The sequence below is a fragment of the Struthio camelus genome, chromosome 2, assembly GCF_040807025.1.
Source record: "Struthio camelus isolate bStrCam1 chromosome 2, bStrCam1.hap1, whole genome shotgun sequence".
NCBI classification, from domain to species: Eukaryota; Metazoa; Chordata; class Aves; order Struthioniformes; family Struthionidae; genus Struthio; species Struthio camelus.
In genome coordinates, this window is record NC_090943.1 from 46,073,509 (window position 1) to 46,098,221 (window position 24,713).

The window sequence follows — 24,713 nt, forward strand, 5'->3', positions numbered from 1 at the left end:
GAATTCCTGATAAGAATCCAACACAGTAAGCAATAAAACTAGTGGAAAGGCGTTTTGGATGGGGGCAGGGGGAGGGGGATGTGGAGCAAGCCTGTAACTCGCAAGCAGTGAATCTTCTTCTAATATTTCAGTGTTATAAAGCTCCATTTCTAAATTGGGAGAGTGTACGTTACCAGGCCTTCAACTTGTTGCTGATCCAGAACTGAATGTTGCCCATTAAACACTATGGGACAGTGTCATCTTTGTGAGGAAACCATGTGCTAAACTGTACAGGAGAAAGCAACATTTTCTTTGGCAGTTAAAAAAATAGGTATCTGTTTGAACCTGCTCAGAAGCTGAAGTGTGAGAAAGGCAGAGTGAAGCTGAGCAGAAGTTTATGGGAAAAACTGGAGCTGAGCCTTGGTGAAAACAGAGGGGGGACTCCAGCATCTAGCTCCTATGCCTTTACCTCCCGTGGTCTTGTGGGGCTGAGGCTGCTTGTGTGTGTGTCGAAACACTTAATGCAGTGGGACTGATGTTCACAATTTCATGGCACTTGTGAACAGCAACAATAGTTAATAACCGCAGCTAATGATTTTGCATCAGGAACTGACCAGCACTCTGAATGGTAAGAAATGTAATCACCAAGGAAATGGTGCTCTAGAAATTGTATTGTGTAACCAATGTTTTGCAGTATGTGGGATTTCCTTTTACTTTTTTCTTAAGTGAAGAAGAGTTTAAAACATCATGTGAGGTGCATTTTCAGTTGGATTTGTTTTAGTTTTGCATAAGATATTTCTGTGAATGAATTCAAGTTCTCTTCCCCTTAAGACTTCTGTTGACTGGTAGAAGCCATCTGTTTAGATGTTTTTATGCCTGTTTAATTGATAATCAAGACTGAATCCTGGTGTTTAGCAAATCTGACTTGCCTGTTAGTAAACTCTATTCTCGCATGAAACTCTGAAGCACAGAGTAGCAGAGAAACAAATTCCTGACCTGTAATAAAACTGACAGCCTGTCCCTTCTGCTAGTACCTGTTAAGTGCAGCCTCTTTAATCATGGTCTAATTGAGGCTCTGGTATTAGAAGGGAAGAGGAGACTGTTAGAGCCTGAAGGGATAGTTCATCTTAAAACGCCAAGAAAACTTCCAGGGCTCTCTCTGTATTAGAGTAAGGTGAGTTATGCTCACCTGTCGGGAGGGGAAATTCAGCAGTTCTGGTAGACTTAACAGTTCAAATCATGAATCAGGATCCCAGTGATGAATATGGCTTAGGATCGATGAATGATTTATGAATGACTTATGTTTTTTTAGCTCCCGGAGAAACCCCCTTTTCAAGTTTTTTCTTATGCTCTGCCCATCACCAAATTTAAAGGAAATCTGCAAGCGTAACAGAATCCTTTGACTGTTGGAACTAAAGTTTAGGCCAAAACTAAATACTGTAAATGGAGGAAGGTGACCATGGGAGTTGGCAAGAATGGGCCTAAGCCTTTTTTGGGTAACTCTGTGTTTCTAAAGGGCACGCTGAGTGGAAAATTCCTACTGCTCTCTCACGTATATCCTCCGTTCTTGTATGTTCTCAGCCTGCTCCATGTCTAAGTGGTGATAACAGCACTTGTGCTTTCTACTACAAGAAACTGCCAGTCTTCAAATATTGCCCAGGATATTTTGGGCAGTAATCAACTTCCGAAATGAAAGTAGGCAAAAGACAAGTTTTCCTTCTGCAATTAATATGTTCCAGGAGTTGAAGATTGTGACACTTTGGGAATTTGAACTCACCAGTGACTGGTTGCAGTTTTCTACTGACTTTATGCTACTGTAGCAGTAATTTTCCATGTAGTTTGCAGAGTCCTAGGTTTCTGTTGATAGCTGTTGCCGATGCCCATTGCTTTCTTGGTACCAGAAAAGATAACTGAAAAACATATCTGAAATGAGTTATAAGGAGGGGGGTCTTGCATCTGCCCCCCCCCCCCAAAAAAAAAAAAAAAAAACAACCACTTGTAGGAATCTGTAAGGGGGGAAAAGGACAGGAGCTGAGGGTGGATGTAGGTGTCTGCATATAGTTGACCTAGAAAACTGTGAAATAAATAAAGAGGGGTCTATGCTCTAAGTCCATAGTCAGTAGAGGTGTCCTGAAAATGTGTCTGTGCATGTATGAGGAAAGTCTTGCAACTGTAAGCAAATTCTAAATGATTCCCTGCATTATATGTTGGAGATGAGGGTCTCCATTATTTCTAACCCTTTATGCAAGCTACATGGCAGGTTTCTTTCCTAGCCTATGCACTGTGATGAGCCACCACACAGCTTCTCCTGCTTGCTCTGCTGCAATCACAAAGATTTAGGTTGCAGCTAAGTATTATTCTAGCAAAGCTTAATGTTGAAGGACAGGTATTTCCAAATGCTACTGCATAAGTAGTAACGTTCCTGTTCAAAATGGATCAAATTTGTAGTACAACAATTTAATTTGTCTGTTATCTGAAGTATTGCGTCCTATGTTCTGCCTACACAAACATGGCACGTATGTTTTCTAGGCTGAAGCATGTATTTGTGAGGGTGCGAGTGGTTTCCCATGGCCATGCTACATGTTTCCTGGGGCCTAGAAGCTTCTTGGAAGAAGTTTCTGTCAAACATGCGAGAGTTTGGATTTGAAGCACAATAGCGTTGCACCAGAAGGACGTACTAACTCTGCACTCGGAGGCCTCTGTAGTTCAGGTGAGGTGGGACAAAGGGGGCCTCCGTTCTGGGTAAGTGGGTCCATGTGGGACTTAGTGCAGAATAGCTGGGCTGTGCTCTTTCCCCAGGTTGACAAACCCTAGAGAAATTTATACTTTAGCTGCCAAGTCAACAAAGAGTCGCTTTCCTTGGATTCTTCCTTATATTGCATACCCTTTGTAAATATTTCCTTTGGCTTAAAATGCAATGCTTTATAGTGTTAGAATCGGGATTTTTTTTTTCCCCATAATTTAAATGGATTATTTCTTATAACTTAAATGGATCTAGTAGCAATGCTGCTTTCTTTGCTTGCTTTTGTGTGAATTTGGTGTGAGACCTCTTCTCACTGTACTATGTTACTTTTCTTTTCTTTAGGGTCAGGTGTGTGTGTGGTTTTTTAATTAGTGTACACAGAGTAGATTACGTGCTTTTGGAACCCTAATAGACATGATGAGCAGATTTTCACCTTAATCCTCAAAGCTCTAGTGCCACTTTCTCCCTGCCTTTATGATTTCAGTCCCAGTTTGGCCCACTGTGTGACAAAAAGAAGCTGGAAGGATGCTGTAAGTTATACTGGCATGCGTGTTCCCTTGAGAGATAATATGCTGCTTCAGCCTAGTCCCACGGTGCCCAGACACCCATCTGCCAGGGAACTCCTCATCTGCCTAATGTGGGATTAGATGCTGTGTGAAGCACTTGCTTTTTCTTCCTTTTTAATACATTTTCTGAATACTAAATATCCTTTTCTACACCCACACAGCTTACCTCTTTCATGTTGTTTTATAATAAGTATCCATTATTAGCATAATAACGGCTCAAAGTGACATCTTACATTGTATTGTCAGAGATCCATGTATTAATATTTCCACAGTTCTGATGCTGTGATACACTGTAGTACTGTAATTTTAGCAGAGATTATTATTTTTATGTCAAAGATCTGCCTATTTCCATTTACATACCATATAGTGACACCAAAGCTACTGATAGTGGGCTGCTACGAAGCTTCTGTAAAGTACTGTGTCAAAAAAATGTATGTAAAAGCATACGAAACCTCAGAGTGCTTTGATTGCTTCTTGAATTGCTTGAAAAAGGAGAGTCAGGAAATCATTCATGCAACATTTCCCTGTTGCATATATATTTGTCTATCTTAAAATTGTTTAGGCCTGTCTTATATCCTGTCTTCTAAGCAGGGTGAGTTGGTGAGGGCCAGCACACCAGTCTTGACTCTGTTTTATTATTTATCAGAAAGCCTTTGTATAAAGATTAACTATGTTTGCTCTCTATTTGCTATTATTTCCCTGCACTGTTCAGTAAGTACCCTAAGCAGTTTGATAAGACGACGGAAAGGTTGTCCGGCTTCATTGTTGCTCCTCTCAGAAATCTTGTATCCTCTGGCGCAGTGTTATCTTGTACTTTGTTATAGTAATAGTCCTCAGTGATTCAAAACAGGTATTCTTTTGTCTCGTACCCTAACAATGCACTTGGGGGAGACTGTTTGTTCTCTTTCACCAGCTCCCTGCTGTTAACAAAAGCAATACTGAATCAGAAGAATTACTGCCTTTACGTGGGTATCAATAGATTGCCCTTCTCTTTCTGCATGATAAGTATGGGAGGGGGATTGAGCAGAATTGGCTCAACTCTTGTTTCTCTAAAGGCTGCAGACTTCCCTCGCTCCTACAGGGCACGTTTCAGTGCGTGGTTAGGGAAGCTAACAACGGTACTTGCGCATACATATACAGTTGCGAGGTATCCTCGTTGGAGTGCCCCGGATTCAAGCCAGACTCTATAGAATCTTTCAAAATATATATTTACTTGAGGTGATGCTTTGCTAAGACAGTAGTGTACCTATAAGGCCTGAATGGGTAGAGCTCCTAAATCTATACTCTCCATTTATGTACAAAACTGGATTCTAGGAAAATATTTCATCAAGCCACCCTTCTTCACTGTTCACTGTTTCTTGAAAAACATCTAACTGATATCAGAATTTTTAACATATAGTAAATGCTGAATCAGTGCAAAATGCCATTTTTCCCCCTCTACATGTATTTTGGGGGGATGGGGAGGAGGGTTTGGGGAAAGGGTGTTTTCTTTTTCTTTCCAGAAAACAGTATTTGGGAGAAAACATCTTACAAAGGCTAGATCTTGGTCCCTGAATATACCCAGTGTAATACTTGTCCATATAGCTTCTTTGTTGCCATTTAAGTTTTTGATATGTGGTATCAGTTTGGCCCATGAAGACCATGCTTGCAAGTTTGACTTGAAACCCCTCCCTGCATTCTCTGGTTGCTTAGACCAAACGGAGAATAAAGTGTCAATGCCACTGCTGAGGGTACTGGCATACTGTGGTCAGTGCTGCCCACCTGCGTGCAAGACGGATAATCTTGAATAGCGAGGATGGAATACCGGGAGAAGACCACCCCACGGATGATCAAAGGGTTGCAAAGCCCTTTATAGGAGAGGAAGCTGAGCAGTGTAGTCATAGGGAAGCTCACCCTCCCAGGGCTCAGCTCTGTGGGGGGAGATTGCCCTCTGCAGAGTGTGAGTTCATGTTTAAGGGAAGCTTGTGTTCAGACCTGCCTCATGGAAGGGCTCCTCTCTTGCCCCCGATGACTGAATGTAGCCTTGCTAGGCTGAAGTTACCTGACCCCATCCTACTCTTATCAGAGTTTAGCTATCAAAAATGAAAGCCAAGGCAGGGATGTGTTCTTCTTTGTAAGCACATTGGAAGGTAAAAAGCCGAAAGTGGGACATGAGGCTCATCTCTTAATTTGAGGGGAAAAAAAGAATACATGTTTATTCTTAAGTAGAAACTTTATTCTAAGTCTTAGGTTAAAGGTAATCAGAGGACTGAAGGTTGGTACAGCCTTCTAAGGAGAGTGGCTAAAACCGAACCAGGTTTGAGATGGGACTCCTAAATTTTCAGGAAGACCCCAGAAGTCCTCAAGTTTTGTCTGTTATGCTCCTCAAGTTATCAGAGGCTCACTACTGTGAGCGTAGCTAGTACGTGGGTCTCAAGGGAATGGGAGGACACCAGTAACTCGGGAGCCTGTATTCCATTTTCAAGAAATGGTTTTGGGCACTTAGATGAGAAAACTCTGTCTTATTGGAAGTCGGTTGGAAATGTGAGCTGCAGTTCAAGTCCTGTTGTGGACCTAAATGGAAAAATCGTGGTTATTTAGTGGAAAGAACTACTTAATGTTTGCTCACGTGAGCAAATCACACACTTTCAGCAGTAAGGCTGGCTTTAAAAGATTTCTTTTTCCAATTCAGCTAATAAACAGAAAATTTCAGAGGCCTACTCAAGTCCATCTCTCTCCCCTTCCCTCTCAGCTTTTCAAAGATTCAAAAAGAAATCATTTGTATTTAACAGATAGACTCAGCCCAAAGGAAACCCACTTCATCCTGAGATTTTCTAAATGAAAGCAAAGGACTGGGATCACAGAAGTGAAGGGGAGAGAGAGGAAAGAAGGAAACAGTGCTTATGCCACCCCAGCGCTGGGGATCCCAGGAACCTTGTCTGGAAAGTGCAAAACCATCTCCTACCCCTTTCTAGGAATACTCTAACTACTGGGCTGTCAGTTCTTCTGGGTGGTCTATTACCCTGAAGCTCTTTCATCTTGAAAAGAATAATGTTAATATTCATAGGGCCAGAAATAGAGTGATGGTGACTCAGAAGGTTTCTGGCTTTTGCTTCCGTGATTGTTCTGTATAAAGTGATACAGTTCAGTCAGAAATCATGAAGAAAAAGCTACTTCAGAATAGCTTTTAACCTAATGGTCAGGTCTATCTCCTCAGAAATGAAAGACCTGGCTTAATGTTCCTTCCTTACATAAGGGCAGTAACTTAAACTGAGAACTCTGTTTGCTACAAATACTAGTACCTCATAAATATGTGATTGTCACTGTAGAAAGCAGAACTTATAAAGGCTATATTTCAAGATCTTTCAATATTTGAGGGGGTTGGATTGTTTTATTCAGCTACAGTTATTTGCCAAATATGACCTGAATTTCTCATGAATTTCTCATGAATATTAAGATCACACAGAATCAAAAATACATGCCATTCCTCTTTCCCGTGAAAATCAGTGTCCTCATCCCCTAAGCAGACTTTGACCCAGCCCTAATTGCAGTCCCTGCCAAGAGAGGAAAAAATTTGAAACTGTATTTTGGTGCACTGCAGCACCTACAAAGTGAATTCTGCCTTTGTATGCTCTGATCTAGTCAGGAATGATAGGCTCTTGTTTAAAGAGTAAAAGATTCATAGAAAGAAAGATGTAAATAAGACAGAGGAGAATCAGTATATTCTGTAGTTATTATAATACATTTATCTGAGCTTGTTCAGTTAGATTATTTATGACTTAAAGTATTTTGGCATGATTTCCATCTGTATAGTATTAATCCTTCCAAAGGGTCAATGAAAAGTACAATATTTTCTGTATTTATCCCCATTCTGACTAATGAGACTTCTGTGGTACTTAGCTATGCAACACATACTGTGCGAAAGGAAGAGATTGTGTTTGTGGAGATCTGGAGGGACCTCCCAAACAGGCAGCCGACTAGTTTCTCTAAAATGTCTATTGGTTCTTTGGTTTTTCCTGTGAGATTTTTCTTGCAATGTGCATTTGTGATGGAAAATTATAACTTCTGTACATCTGCAGTAACTCTAGCAAACTGTTCTTTTGAGAGCAGCTTGTTCCACAGAATTAAAATGTAAATAAGCTCATTTATTTCTAATAGAATAGGTGTCATACACTGTAATTCGCACAGTGCAGAGCTGAACTCTGGTTCTTATGCATATGTAACTCTGATTTCTGGAGAAAGCTCGCTGGAACATTGCGGACCAGGTGTTCCTGGTACTGACTTACCTGCTGGCGAATACCCACTTGCCAGTTAGCTTCCAAGAACAAACAAGTGCCTTTGCGTGTTGTTTTGCCCGCTCAATAGCGAGTTCAAAGTGGTAGGCTGGACCAGTGGTAGGTAGAGTAGGACTGATGCTGATGTTGGCTGTATTTAAGACTACATTACCGTGTCAATTTATCATTTGCCTTGAACGATTCTGAAGGAGCTGGAAACAGTAGGCTACTGTGTTCTGCCGACGTGAATTTGACTGGTTTCAGGGAAAACTGCTTTCTCCTCTCTCATCCATGGAGGTAACTGATTTATTTATTTGGGATTCTGGACGTGGAATTGATTTTGCTTATGTGCTTTAAGCTTCTGCGAAACGATGACAAACGTGCTGATGTCTTGGGAGCTCTGCAGATCTGATTATCTCCAATCATTGACTTGTGTGACCTCTCATTTTGCAAATCTTGAATGTTTGTGTCTGTTTGAAGAAAACCGCTAAGAGTGGCTTAGAAAGGAAGTTGAACTGTCGCAAGTGATTATTCCAAAGTGAAATTTTCAAAGAATTTGGGGAAGGGAGAAATACTAGTTTGCTCTTTCCCTAATTGCTCATATCTTCGCTTTCATTATGCTAGTTAAAATGAAAAGAGGGAAAAACAGCCCTGCATACTCTTTCCAGTCAATTTTGGGAAACGCTGTTTGGTGTGTTGCTTAAGACTGTAACCGAACAAGCTAAAAAGCTGTGGAGATCGGCCTGTCCCAGGTTTACTGAAAAAATACAGTTTAATGAGGTTTTTAGCTTTAATAATAAATAAGGCTCTTCTCCTTGAGTCACAGACTAATCAAGTGGCATTTCCAATAGCACTGCTCCAGTGGGCTTCTGATTAGTAGGAGGCTCCGTTGATGTGAAAGGATACACTGCGTCTTTCAGATGCTCTACTGCTGTGAAGTACAAAAGTAGTATGTCTGCTTTCAGGCACTGTTAATCACCTATGCTTTAAGGCCGTTTGTGCATGGATTAATACAGCAAGTGCCAAGTTATTCCTAGACCATGAAAATACTCAGGCCTTATTTATCTGCTTATTTATTCATGCCTTTATTCACTCTCATGGGACTGATTACACGTGTGGGCAGCTAGGGTCAGGACCTAAATGTGCCAGGGGACTGCCTTTTGGGGGTGGGGGAGAGAAACCCCAAAGCAGAGAAGTAAGAGATATGGAGCTAAGTTTTCTTCTCGAGGTTCTTAGAAAAACTGAGTAATCTTGAAAGCTACTCCTAGATAATTAATTCTGTCTTCCCTGCTTCCATTTTGCTGTAAAAGTGTAAGAATTGTCATAACCACCCCTTGCTGCTATTTGGTATGCATTTTTGGAAAGACACTGCTATGGAGCTCCTTGCAAATGAAATTATCTGTTTTTTTAATAGCTTTTTATACTTAATATGCAATTTTAAAACAAATTTTATTTCAAGAAAATATATTATGGAAGAGAGGCTGTCAGATTGAGTCTTTTCTGCTTTGCTTCCAGAATTTTCTGTTTCTCCTTAGCCCCTCCATTGACTGATTCCTATGCAAAACTTTAGCGGGGGAAAAGGCCCCCTCCTTCAATTAGCTCACTGTTTCCCCCCTGTGGTATGGATACTTTTTTTTTTTCATTCTTTGATATTCTATTCACAATCTGCTCAGACTGGTCAATCTGTGCACTGCTCTAGTTTGGGCTAAAGGAAACATGAGCAAGACTACTAGAAACACTTTCCCAAATGCCCATTTACACCTGAACTTGCTCTTTACCAGGATGTGAAGGCTGCAAACTGGGAAGGACTGAGCTGAAACAGGGAAAGCACTGGACTTTCTCTAGGAAGCTCCCTGGTGCTTCTCTGGGAGCTGTGAGGACCTCTTTCTTCCTCTGGTAAATACTAATTATAGTAAACCAGGACTAAAACTGTTGTCTCAGTGTTGTCTTTATCTCAGGCTGAAATCCGGAGCTGTTGTCTGTATCTCAGGCTGAAATCCGGAGCTTGCCACATGGAAAATGGAGTGTGTAAAAATGACAATCATAGAGGTGAAAGGGTAGTTTTTTGCTTTTTTTTTTTAAACTTTTTTCTTTTATTGTAAAGCTGGATTCCTTGAGGTGTTGGCAATCTTGAGTAACTTATAGCTGCCTAAAACCATTTTTACAACATGGATAATTTGCTGCAATAATCTGAGCTGCTGGCTAGCAGACGCAAGAGGGGCGCTTTGGAAACCCAGTGGAAACCTCTGGGCTGGCGGTGGCAGCCAGCAGACGCAGCCCAAACACAAATTCCTGTAATTGCAACAGGCAGCAGCACTGAACCACTTCCAGCTGTCGCCCACCCTGCTGCAGGGTACCTCAGCATCACGAATAAGCAGAGCCCCATCCCCGGCCAGGAGGGAGCCCGAGGAAGGGCTGTGCCACCGCTGTGGCCGAGCGGGAGGCTGAACCGAGTAACCCCCCACTGTGGTTGCAAGCGGCATTTTGGCCAAGGAGCTGGATTTGGGTTGGCCTGAACTTCTTGTAACGATGCGGGAGAGCAGAGTAAGTCTGTGTCATGCTGGTGCTCATATACAATAGTGGTGCTGGGTAAAAGGCAGCCACCAGAAATTGTCTGCGCCTATACGCTGGTGGCGTTTTTCTGTCTGTTTTACAGAGACGTACATGATTGCAAAGCAATAGAAAAAACTGACTTTACCACACATCATTTTAAATGTCTGCTATCTCTGCCCTGGAAGTGGAGAGGAAGAGGAGAGGTTTTTTAAATACTGATTTTTATTTTCTAGAGGATGAATGTTTTCTACTGTTTATATTTTGTCTTAGACATCTTCTCATACTCTTGTTACTTATTTTCAAAACCTCTCCAATTTTGAGTGCATTGTACCTACCAATGAATACAGAACTTACTGCTATTTATAACAGTTGCTTTACTAAGTCTGTTCCTGTTTGTAAACTCAAAGCTGTATATTTCAAGGTGATTTCTAGATAAGCTTCTGGCCAGCATAAATACCAGTTTGACTGCTAAACTAGTGTTCAGTATCTTAGAGTTCAGTCTTCACCCATTTGCATGTCTCATCAGTAATACCTGTGCCCAACACTTTCATATTCTGTTATTTGTTATATGGAGATGTCAGACAGTGAGTTTCAAGATAACCAGCCAATAACTGGATTTATGTCTTTAAGACCTCAGAGGGTAGAAGTCTTATGGTTTCTGCACTTAGTTAGGAAGCTAAGTAGTGACTCAGTAGCAGTGAATATAATGGTGGAGAGATTTTCCTTTTGCTAATAATAATCGTCCAGTACAAAGGTGGGAATTGGAAGCGGTATCTCCTCATCCTGTCTTTAGTGGACTCCTGGTCATTGAAGGTACACCTGCAGATGTTGCTACAGTTGACCTGGTGTTGCTGGACACTTCTGAAAAGTAGGCCACACTTCCCTCTGTTTTAAAAGAGAAAGAAAATAGAAGAAAAATTTGTGTAGAAAAGTAATTTCAGGAAAAAATATGTAATTTTTAAAATAAACTTCATACTACTATTTGGATTCCCCAAATCCTAGGCAAGAATTAGCAGTAGGAGGCAGGCACTCCTTGGCTGCCCTTCTGCAAGGGGCCTGGTGCTGACTGGCCACATTTCTGTGCCAGCTTTCCTGTAACACTCCTGTACATCGGTTTCATGCTCCATGTGCATTAACACCAATCCACAGAAAACCGCTTGTCCTTGTGGCAGAAAGTGTTCTCAAGAGGCTCTTCACTGCATAGGCCTTCATGCTTTTGTTTCGACAGTCTCTCTTCTCGCACTGCAATGTTTTCAAGTCCTTCTTGGCTTCAAGACTCTCATATAAGGAGTGCAGAACTGAAATAAATATGGATAAACACTTCCCAGCTTGATCCATCACAGAAACACTTCTTGATCTTGCAAGGAAGGATTCTCTGAGAATGATCTTTTTGGCTTCCCTGGGTAAATACATGATGCGTCTTTCCCCACAGGGTATACAACGTTGGGTATGCCCACGTGCCCTTTCATAAGCATGCTGTCCTGCAGTGCTGTCTGGGAGCAGAAAAAGGCCCCCAGCATGCCATCTTTTGCAATGCAGTGCCTTGGCTTCAGAGAAGCAGGAGGAAGGATTACTTTACAGAGGTACAAGCTATTCTGACCGTCTTGGGGCTGGGTGACTTCCTACTGCACTTTCCTTGGGGCTGTGGTGAAATGCCATAGTCTAGCCCAATGCTTTAGCTTCAAAATCTGAACCTCCAGCCGTCAATAACTTAATGGAATTAATCTTCAACTGTTGCCATCCAGTATTCAAATATTAATGTGGCTGATGAGAGTGAGGCAGCGCAACCATGGTGGTCTTGCAAAATAACGCATCGCACCAGTGACATTTCCTAACATAAGTCAACGCTGCTTCTTCTGTAGAAGGCATTGTAACTCTTTTTTTAAACTGCCAGACAAAATGGCTTGTGCAGGCCTAACTTCTGTGCAACAAACATTAGATTATTACAGAATGGCAAAGGTTACAAAGCAGCCTCTGAAGAGGCAAGGAGGAGCAACTGAAATGCGAGAAGCGCCCCTTGAGATGATCAAAGTTTTAAGATGCGAGACGTTTTGCAAGTCTTTCCCTTTGTCAGGAATGCAACGAATGTAGAGCATATAGGAGCGGGAGCTGGGATCTGAATGAGGCATGTTTTTCAGGAAACAATGACCCAGTAGCTCTCAGAGCTGCAGGTGATGCAGGGTCATGTTTCCAGATATGCCAGATTTACTTTGTGCTTTCAACAGGAAAGTTTTATGCAAGTTCATGAGCTAGGGGAGTGATCAAGATCTTTCAGCCCGTTCACTGAAGGGCAAGTATCATCCTGGACTAAACCCCTGGCTCTGGGCTTTTTTGTTTCCATACTGCTGGCTCGTGCTGCAGGAGAGTGTGCTCTACTGCTGTCTCTTCCAGCTCACCTTCTGGGCTGCAGGGGACATGGGGCAAACACTTTTCTTTTTCCCATGATCCCAGTGATTCCTATGATTTCCAATGATCCTTACAGCTTTAACTTAGCAACTTTATTTATTTATTTTTTAGTAACTGATAGCAATTTCAAGCTTTGTGTGGCACTTTCTATGCTTTAAATTCATGAATGAATCCCAGAGCAACACTATCTGTGAGAAGGAATGCTGTTCTAAGTCAGTGAGGATGCTCAGATCAACTTGTAACTTAGTGTGCAAGTGATCATCTTGTACGATATTAGGATTAAAATGTCTTTGAGGGGAAGGAGACTGTAATGTTAAATATGGCCATAACTATTTCTCAAGCATGTAAAATATCCCTTTTATTTCATCTCCTCCACAGTGCAAGGACTCTGTGCAAGGACAACACGCATATTTCCCAACAAGTGAAAAGCAACAGAATTTCTTAACTCTCTTTGAACTTCAAGTGAAGATGGATGAATACAGGGTGAGACACTACGGAGATGGGTCCAGCTGTAGATGATGATCAAATCTAATCTTTTAAAATAATGTACATGAATGGAGTAGGGGATGTGAGAGGCAGAGGGGAAGAAGTTTCTGCCTGTCAATTTTATTTTTGCAAAAAACAAATTAATGACATGGAGTGAAACTCACACCCATATGAGTCATTGTGCAGGCTGCAACTCTCCCTGTGCAACGCACCGACCAGGGCCGTTGGAGCTAGTGGAGTAAGTGGCAGCAGCCAAGCATCCTCCTTGCAGGCCAGCATTAAGGAGCGTCAGTCGGCTTTACTGGCTCATTTCATGGATGTTTTCCAGAAATCACAATTTCTGGCTCAGCCACATGAAGTCCTATGCTCCTGTATTTTCTTCTGATCTATCTCTGCTCCTACTTCGGTGTTTTATGCCATATTGGTTCGTTCCCACTAAATCCCTGTCCTAAGCCCCTTTCCAAAGGCACCTCAGCCAGTTGGTACCCATTAGGCATAGTCTCAGTTGTTTCTTCTGTATCCAAGATCGTCAGAGCTGTGAATGTTGCCTGCTTTTCCACACCAGCCTGGCTCCTTGCCATGTTGGGTTTTTTTTTTTTTTTTGCCCAGCCAGTGTCAATTTTCCATGCCAGATCTGTGACTGATCTCGGTGTCCCCCTCTCAGACCTGTCTCCCACCTGTTCCTATTCCAGCCTCTCTGGGCCAGTTGTGAGGGGCTGAGGGAGGCATTTCCCTACCTGCCCCCTTTGTCTCTCTCCATTTCCCTCCCTTAACTTTGCAGGTCAACGCTTGTCCCTTCTACGTTTGAGTCTGATAATTTTCTCTTCCATGTTGCCTGGGCCAAGCAGGGGAGGTTGGCTGGGAAAACGCCAGTGGGGGTATCCTTGCTTTCATTTTTAGGTGTCTGGATCTGGCACTGTTTGGCAGCCTGGCATTGCAGTCCCATGGAAAGTCCCGCTTGGCCCCCGGCTGGAGCTAACCTGGCAGGCAGGAGTCCTGAGGGAATAGCTGAAATCGGCTGAACGGCTCATCAGCTAAAATTCAAAGAAGTCTTTATTGATAGTTTTTGAACTGAGGATTTTCTGTTTTCTGCTTTGTTTCTGAGGACTTGCAGCTTGCCCAAATCTGGGTAGGTTTTCGTTCAGACACGTTTCTGACACAAAGGGCGCATTTTTTTTCCCCTGTCGTGTTTAGTGTCAGATCCAAAGTGTGGTGGCGGTGGGGAACTTCTCTAGGAAAAGAGCACCCCCCCCACACACACACTCTTCCCTGTAGCCTCACTCTGAAAAATGCCTGCAGTGTTCTGTCCAAAATCCCCTTTTCCGCCCCAAAATCAGGATGCAGCACATACTTGACATTTCCACCCCAGATTCCCACTCAAAAAGGGCAAAGTTTGGCAGAGTTATTGCCAATCAGTAATGGAATTTCATATGTGGAAGTTTCAGGTGACCTTGGTAGCGAGCAGAGCTGTGCCTCGGGTGCTCCCTGCTGCCAGCACCCCTGCCTGGCCCGCACCCTTCCTTGCTGCTTTACTTTAGCTCAAGGTTCCTCCCGATCGAGCCAGTTCCCATTCCCAGCTGGAATCCATGAGAAGCTTCTTGCCAGCTGCAGGGCCAGAGAGTTTGTTGCATGCTGAGAGAGGAGCACGCTTGAGGGATTGGCGAGAGGGCTGCAAAGCCTGGCTGGTGGGGGTAACCAGGGGGCAGCGCTGCTGAAAAATGGGGAACAGAGCTGCACCTGCTGTTTCATTTTTGTTTCAATTTTTGTAAACATCAGTCTGTTTTAAAACAGTTTGCCTTTTTTTTTTTTCTTTTGCCTTTTAAACAGAAGATACCTATTGCTGGAGGTGTTGTGAGCAGGGAGAGGATAAGCTGTTTGATGCAGCGTGTGGTACCGAGCTGGGGGTAACGAAGGAGTGGGTATGTTGCAGGTCAGCGCGAGTTCAGGCAGCGAGGTCTAAATAAATTGTGCCATTGCAGCAGCTATCATTTGATGAGAGAGAAGGTTTTGGTCACTAGACCAGTTTGTCTGTGATCTATGTACCTTTTGAAATCAGTACTGTATTTACCTCAGCAGTGTAGAGGTCCGGGTACAAACCTAAATATTTTTTAGCACACTGAGAGTTTAGGAGTGACCAGATATTATTATAGTATTATCTTGAAGTGTGAAGGTGTGGAAACACCGTAAAACGAGGTAAAATATCAGAGACTGAAGTAATGTCTTCATGTGGTTCTGACCTGTCATTGACTCGAGCTGTGTTTCTCTTAGGAGAAACAGATTTCCCTGTGGTGCCAGAGCTGGATATAACTGTATGGCACTCTTTCTTTGAGGTGAGTCTTCTTTTGAGCTGATGTGAATTATCCTACGTTTGCCATAGGCAAAAAAGCACACGTGTGGCCTGTTGCTATGAATTAACAGACATGCAATAACTGATTTGTAGGTCTAAGCCCTTACTACAGTCATGTGTTGTCATATCTCTGACTATTGGCAATGGGCTAGTTAATATGTAGTTTTTGGATTAAAAGAGTTTGACTATGATTCAGTGTATGTACAAAAACATAATGAGTCGATATAGCTTAGGATGCAGACTATATAATCTTTGGGCAGATTTAATTGTCTTTATAACTCTATATATGCAAAAAAAAAGGGGAGGAAGTAGACTTATTGGCATCATATTTTGAAGCTGCTTTTTATTAATGGCTTCTGCCACGTGAAGACGCCTCAAGGTAAAATTGAAGGACTTTGCCTATTGTGTTTAGTAGAGGAGAAATTAAAGAGAGGTAAGTGGACGGAAGTGATTAAGGTAGAAGAATAAAGGAGGATTTAAACAGCAAAGTTAACAGAATATACTTGCTTTGAACAGTGATGAATGTGGTATAGGGCAGAAGGTAGGAGTTAGAGTTTGAACGGCTGGCGACATAGTTCACTGTAGAGGCTAGAAAAAAATGCCATTGGCAGTGGTTCTGGGGTTTGGTCTTGCTTTTAAAATGAGCTTTCAAAATAAGCTTTTGGCAATGTCACGGGATTACCTTATTGCTGTCCTTTGTACGCGCTGTTCAGCTGCAGCTTTCCATGTGTGCTGGAAGAGTGTGAGCTGGGACTGGGATGGCACCGAGGGATTCCTGCAGCAGTCGGTGGGAGAGGAGACAGGAGGCCTGAAGGAGTTTTATGGCTGAGAAGAAGAAAAGTAATCAGCACATCTGGGAAATCCTCCAAAGGGAGGAAAAACTCTTCCCTCCACAGTGGTCTGTGTCCTTCATCGAAACAGATCTGACTTGAAGTCTTGAGGCTGGAGGAAAGGAGGTGGTGTGTGTATATGTATATATATATAGAATATATAAAACTGCAGGTACTCTTTCCTGAGAATTTGTAGCTGGAAAGTTTAGGGGGAATTGCAGGTTTATTTAGACAAAAAGACAAAAAGGAGGGAGGAGCCTTAAAATACAGAGAATTTTTCAAAAAGTCTGTAATTCTGATTACCGAATGCCTGCCCTGAAATCCTACCTAGAGCAATATTTTGTGTTGGATAATGAAGTGTGTCAAAGTTTTTAGTGGAAAAAAGATATTCTTACACTACTGTAAAAGGTAAATCAGTAAAACTACACTATATAGCAGAATTTATAAGTTAAATCAATAACCCCACACACTAAAGGAGTGCTTTGTAAGCTAAAACTGCACTGCACATCATACTAATCCTTTGAGAGTGTAGAGAGTTTAGGAGATTGGTTATACCATCTGCAGTATCAGTAAAATACCGTATTAGGCTACATATGCCTACTAAGGCAGGCGTCAGTAAATAAGTATGTGACATTAAACATTTGACACTTCGAAGTTGGTTTTTGATAGTGGAATGTGCGTATTGGTATGTTGCATTTACCTTTCCGTATATGTGCTCTGAGTGAAAATCAGCCCTTCGGTATAGCTAGTAGGCCTCTTTAAGTGTTTCCTGGTGTGTGGATGAACCTCCAAGATTAACACTGTAATAGGAACAGGAGTTGGAGAGCTGACACTAGTTTCCAGAGGTCTCTGGGGTGACTTATCTATAGCCAGAGAGGCTGCATTTGCCATTAATTTTTAAACGGTGGATGAGCTGGGCCGAATCCAGTCTCTGCTCCCTGCTGAGGCAGCAACGTGCACCGCAGGAGGTGCAGTCCCGGACACGCTGCCAGGGGTCGACTGCTCTCTTCCCACAGTGCTTACCTTTGAAAAGGGAAGATTGGGGTTTCCAGCAGGTGCCCTAGGGAGATCTAGAGGGTGTGCGTAATGAGTAAGTGCATCCTTTAACGCTGGCGGAGTTGGCCAGCGGCCTGCGTAACCTCCTGGGAAGAGAAGGTACCAGTTACTTCTGTGCCGTAACGTCAGGGTGAGCAGAGCTCTGCTGGAGAAGACAGAAACCAAATCTTACAAATATACATAATTTTGCTCCAATTGTACATGTTTGTTTTGATCCCTCTGGCTGCACTCTCGCTTAGGAGCGATTACTTACTGCTTCAGGCACAGTGTCTTGGTAAATGGCCGTGCAGGGCCTGAGCGGCTGCCTCTCCACCTGCCGCGCTGCGAAGACGATCCAGCCTGGCCAGGGCTGGCGCGGGCTCTCCGCACCGTGCGTCCAGCCTGCTTGGGGAAGTGCAGGCCCGTGCTGAACGCGGTGCGAGTCCCGTTCCTAACGAAGCCCCGATGCGTAGCCCAGCCGTAGCCCTGTGCGTTGTCCTAGCACTCTCGGAGTTATGCTTGGCTGAGGCCGGGTTGTTGTCTGAGACTCACGTTTCTTATATTTTGTGCTTTGTCATAGCTGCGAGTTTTGTTGATTCAGAACAGCCAGCTTTGACCAACTGATTAGAATTAAAACTCTTGTACTGGGTGTTTGTAATTAAAGTAGGCACCTACCATAACAATTTTCTCCTTTATTATTCTCAAAGGTACCCACTAGCTCTAGGTCCCCTGAAGGCTTATTGGCATTACATTTGAGCCCATAATCTTTATTTAGAAGCTTATACTTATGCATCTACTCTAATATTAAGTAACAAAGGTTGACGTTTTTGCTCTTCCTCCAAAAACTTCTATAGCTTACGTTTGCCAGGCTGTATCTGGAAACACATGCAATGCATTCCTTTTTATTTGGGGGGCCTCAGAATATAAATTGAGACTTTTGAGCTGCTCTTAAACGCTGAGAAACCATATGTGAGGTTGCGTTATTTGAATGACATTCAAAAATCAGAGGGTTTGTGCAAACATATCATTAAAAATAGAGTACAATCAGTAAAAGACATGAACCATTGTTCAACCTATGTGTGAGCACGCTCTGTAGTGTTGTGTCCGTAAGAAGGATGAGAATGAGAGAAAAGAGTAGTAGCGTGTTTAAAAACAACATGGAGTTGTCTGTAGGTGGACCCTACAGGAGAGGTCTGCAGAGGAGTTGTCTCCCGCTACATGCTTTGGCTTAGTGGTTCTGAAGTGAAGGAGGCATTAGCAGTCCTTAACTGGACTGTAACTACTGGTAATGCCAGGGGCTGGAATGACCCCTCCTGCTTGAGTTCACTGTGATTAAAGAAACATGGTGAGAACAAGCCTCCTCGAAGGCAAGGGTCACATCCTGCGCAAGGGTGGGTCAGCTCCTGCGGCTTGGTGGAAACTGTTCAAGGGGTAGAGATATTTGTGCTGGTACTTTAGAAGAAGCGAAGCGTTTGGTATGTAAGGACAGGAGCTGTTTTAAAGAAGGGTTGGACAGAAGGGGTGTTCTGTGCTTCAGAAAGTTTATGCTTTTCGTATAATCTGTTCTTCTGAGTTTGTTTTTTTTGTTTACTTTTTTTTAGTACCTTTCCAAAAACTTTTTAGAAAATCAAGCTGCCTTGGGATAAGGTACAAGCACCTTATGATTTAGTAATAATTTCAATTTAGAAAACAAAGGGTAGGAATAAGCAACCAGCTTTTAACAAAAGGATGACCAGGGAACGGTTTCTATTCAGTCTGGTGCTGTTCAACATGTTGCTAAAAGGGATAGAGGATGAGAGTACTAAGTCGGCTCGTGATGCCAAGTCAGGCAGCGTAGTAAAGGTGAGGACGTACTGGAGGACTCAAGGAAGACCTCATAGTACAGAGTGACTGGAGGGCAATATGGCAGATGAAATTCAATGCTGATGAGTGTAGAATGCTGCACAGGAAGAGGAGCAATCTTTAACTTAGGTATACAGTGCTGGACTTTAAATTATCATTTGGGAAGGAACCTTGGGTAATAATAATTGTATGAAAAATTCTGCTGAGTGTGCAGCAGGAGTAAAAAAAAAAAAAGGCTGCTAGGAATTATTGGGAAAGGAATAGGGAACAAAACAGAAAACAAAGATCTTCATGCAACAGTATAAATGGATGGCACACTTGAATACTGCATCCTTGGTCCCCCTTATCAGGAAGGATGCAGGAGAAGGAGAGAAGATACAGAGAAGGCTAATTAAAAGATATGGAACGAATCCCATATGGAAAAAAAACTAAACGCTTAGGACTCTTCAGTCTGGAAGAGACATATCTAAGCAGGAAGAAAATGAAGATTTATAAACTCTCAAGCGGCATGGAGAAAGCAAATAGAAAATGACTGTTAACTCTCTGATACCGTGGGAGCCAAGCAGCATCAGGTGAATGGTTAGGTGGCAACTTTAAAACAAGCAAAAAAGACTTCCTCTACATCGTATAGTTAAGTCAGGAAATTGCCACAGGATATTGTAGACACCAAAAGTTCATATGCTGACCAGGCATTTGGACAAATCCATCAAAGAAAACTCTCAGTGTTTATTGTATACAAAAATGCAATTCACAGTCCAGAAAGTCACCTATCCAGAGACTGCTGGGAGCTGGAGGGGCCCAGAGTTTGGGAGGAGGCCGGCAAGGGGAGGGGGGCCTCTGATCCATGTGTACTTGCCTTGTTCTTAAGCCCTCTATGAGGAGGAAAAAATATAAGTTCTGAGTGTATATATAGGATATTTGACTACTTGATCTCTGATTTGGCTATTTCTAAGTAATTAGACCCACATTATTCTATAGTTCAAGCCCATGACAAAAGCAGCTTGTGCCCTTAAAAATCAATTCCTGTTTTTTGGGAAAGGATTTGGTGAGCTCTGGGATCTCCCAGCAGAAGAATTTTAAAAAATAGGTTGAGATGAAATAAATATGTACTGTGTGAAATCCTAATTTGCAAAGGTGTTTTCATGCTTTTGGAGAGTCTTTTTGTCCTAGTAGCTATATGTAGTATGTTAGTATGTCACCCACACGTGGATAACAGTGATGCTGATCTCTGGGGATAATCTCTAAATTGTGATCATTTTTTGTATCAAGGCACTTGCTGTAGCTTTTCAGAGAGACTGAAATGCAGCTGACCTAATAAAACCTGTGTGTTGAAACACCTAATTTTTCTTTTCATTGAGGGTACTGTAATGTGTGCAGTATATGTGCTAAATACGTTGCTTTTTAGTTGGCTCTCCATGTAATGTTGGATTGCAACAGACTGCTCTCTGTCACACCTGATGACTAAACCTGTTTCACCTACCGCCATGGGAAAGTACTGGTGCATTGAGACTGCTTAGAATCAAGCTTTAGGTTGTCCTCAGATTTCAAATCTCCTGTGCACTTTTTTTAATATGGCCTCTAACTCAAGACATACAAGCACAAAAGGATTCCAGGCAACAATTCATCAGATAAGTATTTATTTATTTAACTCAACCTATAGAATTATGCTGGCAACAGTTTCTTCAGAGTTAGACTTTCACTGAGCAAAAGACTCTCTTTTAAGGACTGCTTTCTCTTTTTCAGGCACCTGCACTGAAACGTTCTGGATTTCATTGGGCATGGTAAGAAATTCTTCTTTACAGAAAAAGAATCAGTTAAGAGCTAGCTGGCTGTTTTGTTTACCTCCTGATACGTTCAAAGGGGAAGCACAGCTATGGAAACAAGATACATTTGCTTTATGTTGTACATCCTAAAACACGAGGGAAAGATGTAACTAAAGCAAACACATATTGCAACCAGGTGGGACGGTGTTTACTATTGCAGTATGAGGAAATGGGTTCACACTGGCCCTAAGCTGGGGCTGAGGGCCCAGCAGAAATTGTGGAACGTCTGTCTGCATGATGGATAGCAAAACTTTTCAAGAATGCATGATAGCCACCTTTTAAATGTGGGGTTGCACATAATTCATGTAGTTCTAATGAGCATGTAGTTGCATTTCTGCTATTGTAAAGGTTGCCTAGTGAGCTCACAGTTACTAGAACATAGACAGGAAAGAAGACAAAGCTAGGCAATTGGGAAGATGCACTGTGCTGTGAAAGGAAAAGCCTATAATATTTCTATAAATTGAAGCATCAATAGATCTAAATGTTGCTGAAATACAAAGTAGTTCAATCTCATTGCGACTAAGGCTTTAGTCTTGCTGGCACAGCTGTGTCAGGAAGGGATTTATTATATTTTTGTCGTCATTGCTATGCTAGCAAAAGCCCTAGTATATATGCAGTTGCACCAGGAGAGAGAAAGAGAAAAAAGGATTTTTTTCGTGGACAACTTAATTTGCTCATGGAAATGATGTAAAACTGTACCTGCAAGAGGCTGATTTGCTAGTGTAAATTGTCTATGCTTGTGTAGCTATACCAATAAACCATTACAAGAGCATACAAGGACTTGCTGAAAGGAAATAATCTATCTGAAGCTAAAGGTAACAAACAATCTTTAGCATAAATTGGCTACCTCGTATGACTGGAGATGGCATGTACAAAAGTAAATACCAAATCCAGGGATGCCACAAGGGTGTGTTTGACCATTCCTTTCAAAGAGTTCAATTTTTGCCTAATGTTAAAGCTCAAGCTGAGGAAAATTGAAGACAGCATCATGTAGATATTTTTTCCTCCTTGGGTGTTTATTGTCTCTGAGGGGATAAGTGTTGGTGAGGTTCGAGACCATGAGTCCCAGAAAGCCTTGCTGCTAGACTGTGAGAGGTACCACTTTCCTGGGCAGCACTGAGGGAGTCTTGCTTTGAAGCTTCCCTCCCACATCTGTACTGGGCTTGAAGCCAGGCCTCTCTTCTGTAAAGAAACCTTGCTAAAATTTCTCATTTCATGCCCCTTTATGGAGAGAGAGTGAGTGAGATGGAGAGAGAAGGAGGTACGTGCCAAGTGTGTTGAGGGAGCATAGCAGAAGAGGCTCTTGATTTTTGTGTGCTCGGGGACAAGGGGGCAGCACGAAGGAGAAGGTTTTATGTTAATTAGCACCATATTTGCCATCCTTTCCTCCCACCTGAAAGTTCACCTCCTCTCCAAAATGCATCTATGTTTTTTAGACAACTGTTTATGTTTGAGCCCTTTGAACTAGCTGAGGCACTTGAAATAAATGCACTTACAAACGTGCCTCCTGCCAGCCTCTGTCTATTCTGCATATGGACACTTAAAAGAGTTGAAGAATGTTTCTTACATAGTTAGAAATATGCTAAGTTCACAGTGGTGGCACCTGAAATAGCTTCCCTCCTCCATCCCCCTTGGCGTGCTGTGGATTTGTTACTGCGTTATTTGATAAACAGTCACCAATTAGTCGTTCCAGTCCTTGCTAATTCAGCAAGTGCTCTCCAGGGCACCTGGGCAGCTTGTACGCGGCTCATGTGCTCGCCCCAGGTAGCTCTGAACTCGAGGAGTTTCCTTAATTGTTTCTGCTGTTGTTCCTGTTCAGAAGGTTTTACTACTCCTTTCAGCGAGCCAGGTGGTAGCATTACAAATGTTACACGCGCTACCTTACCTTTCCCCAGTGTGCCGCTAAAAACGTGCGTAAGATAATCTCCCAAACAGGATGCTCTTGTGTGCAGCATGCCTCTGCGTGTGGCAGCTAGAAATAGCTGTCGGGGTACTGTGGGGAAGCCCCACTTGGTCTGGGGACGTGCAGGTGTCTTCCTGGATAACCAGCCACCTGCCTGTGCACCAGGATCCTGGTTGAGATCGGACCTCCATAACCTGGTTGCGGAGCAGTGCAGCACAGAGGAATGAGTTAGTCATCCTTGTTGCTAAAAGCTAAGGTTGCTTGCAAATTCTGTGGGTCAGCAGCTGTGGACGCGAGAAATTGTCTCTAACTCTTGTTCCTTATTCTTTTGTCTTACAGGTGTCTGGTGGTGACGACTGTACAATCTACTACTGAAGCAAATTGTAGAGGAGATGGCTGACCTGTGGCTATGGCTGCTTTCTGCGTATAAATATTATTGTGTGTATCTGTTTGACCATGGTAGGATATCTAATGTATTGTAGAAACAAGTTTGGTACCTCCAGACTTGATGTCACTTTCACCACAGATGCTTTCTTCCAAATTTATTTTCCCTCACTTGAGCCTTGGTATTTAAAAAAAAAAAAACCTTTAAAAGTGTTGTTTTCTAGGAAAACATACCCTACTGTCATTTTTTTGGAAAAAGGGAACTTTATTGTAAACACTGTTTAAGTGAAATATGGTGTACAGAATGTTAAGTAACTGCTGAGCCAAATCTCAGTGTCAACACAGAAATCCTTAGTAGAAGAAAAAATAAATATTTTTATTTTCTCTAAAAGTTTCCCTGTAAAATTCTTCTTAAGATTTTTCTCACAAGACAACAAGAACCACAAAAAGGGTGTCTCTTCACTTCCCAGCTTGGTGGCAGAGTTGTTGGGACTTTTGACCAAGCATGCCAAACATATTACAAGTCTCCAAAAAGATGAAGCCCACCTTGTTAACCAAAGATATGCCTCATTTGTGGTGAGCAGGAGACTTAAGGATTAGATGTATCTATTTAAACACGCTTATCCTCGTATCACCACCTCCAAAGAAACTGCGAAGATGACTGTGAACCTTCTCTGCTCACAAGGTCTGGGCAGAAACTTGGGCAAAGCTGTTCAGCTGAAGTAATTACTTTTTTCTTTCCATTCCTTTCATATGCAATGACATCCTGCCTTTTGAAGTATATGCCATTCTTTTCACCTTGTTTCAGGAAAATCACAGCTGCTGCTGCATTAGCTGTTCTTCAGCATTTTCATTCTGATTTGCATAAGACTTTTAAAAATATATATATATATTTATATAACAGTCTTAACTTTCACATATTTTTGCTATCTTAATCCTTCAAATGGGTTGTTTGGCCTCTACATACATAATCTTCTGGGCTCATATGGAAGATTGTAGGGAAAGGCTGATACCACAGTGTAGTATTTACAGTATGGTGCGCCATCGTGTAACCAGACTAAATAGCGAGGAATTATTCACAAGGAGGTGAGGTTAAATGTGCTGCTGCTGCTAAGTTCTTGGCTGTTCGATCTTAACACTGAATGCCTGGGTTTCTTTTTATGGAGTGACTGTTTACTCTTCTATATTTTTATAGAGTAAAAGGCTGGTGGGGAGAATGAGGGTGTTATATGCAGTAATGTTATAAATAACATTGGCGCTCAGATTATTTGCATTAGATTCACTTGCCTGAATGCGTAAAGTTAAATAAGAAAGTGTTATTTTTAAAAAGGGCAGAAGAATGGCATAGATAACAGATCTAAAGGAGATGTTATGGAACATATTTATTGGAGAGCGTTCGCTACCTAGCTAATAACCCAAGCTGAAAATTTCTTACTCCTCCCAATGCCTCAGATCAAACAGAATATTAAAACCTTAAAGATGCTGGCATAAGAAAGAAGATGAAGGCTCCTTACACAGTGCCCTTACCTTGCTGTGATGGGCAAACAAGTTGCAGAACTACTT

General features: G+C 42.3%; 1 protein-coding gene and 1 long non-coding RNA gene across 6 annotated transcripts in view; both read left to right on the forward strand.

The window, feature by feature from the left end:
- The window catches only part of RBMS3 (RNA binding motif single stranded interacting protein 3), a 712,732-nt gene that overhangs the window by 19,358 nt on the left and 668,661 nt on the right, over positions 1-24,713 (forward strand). The gene's annotated exons all lie outside the window — the stretch shown is intronic.
- LOC104152536 (uncharacterized) lies at positions 11,092-23,537 on the forward strand. The gene is made up of 5 exons (XR_011139692.1): positions 11,092-11,677; positions 12,879-12,983; positions 15,255-15,316; positions 16,047-20,821; positions 23,106-23,537. It is a non-coding gene; the product is annotated as an uncharacterized lncRNA (long non-coding RNA).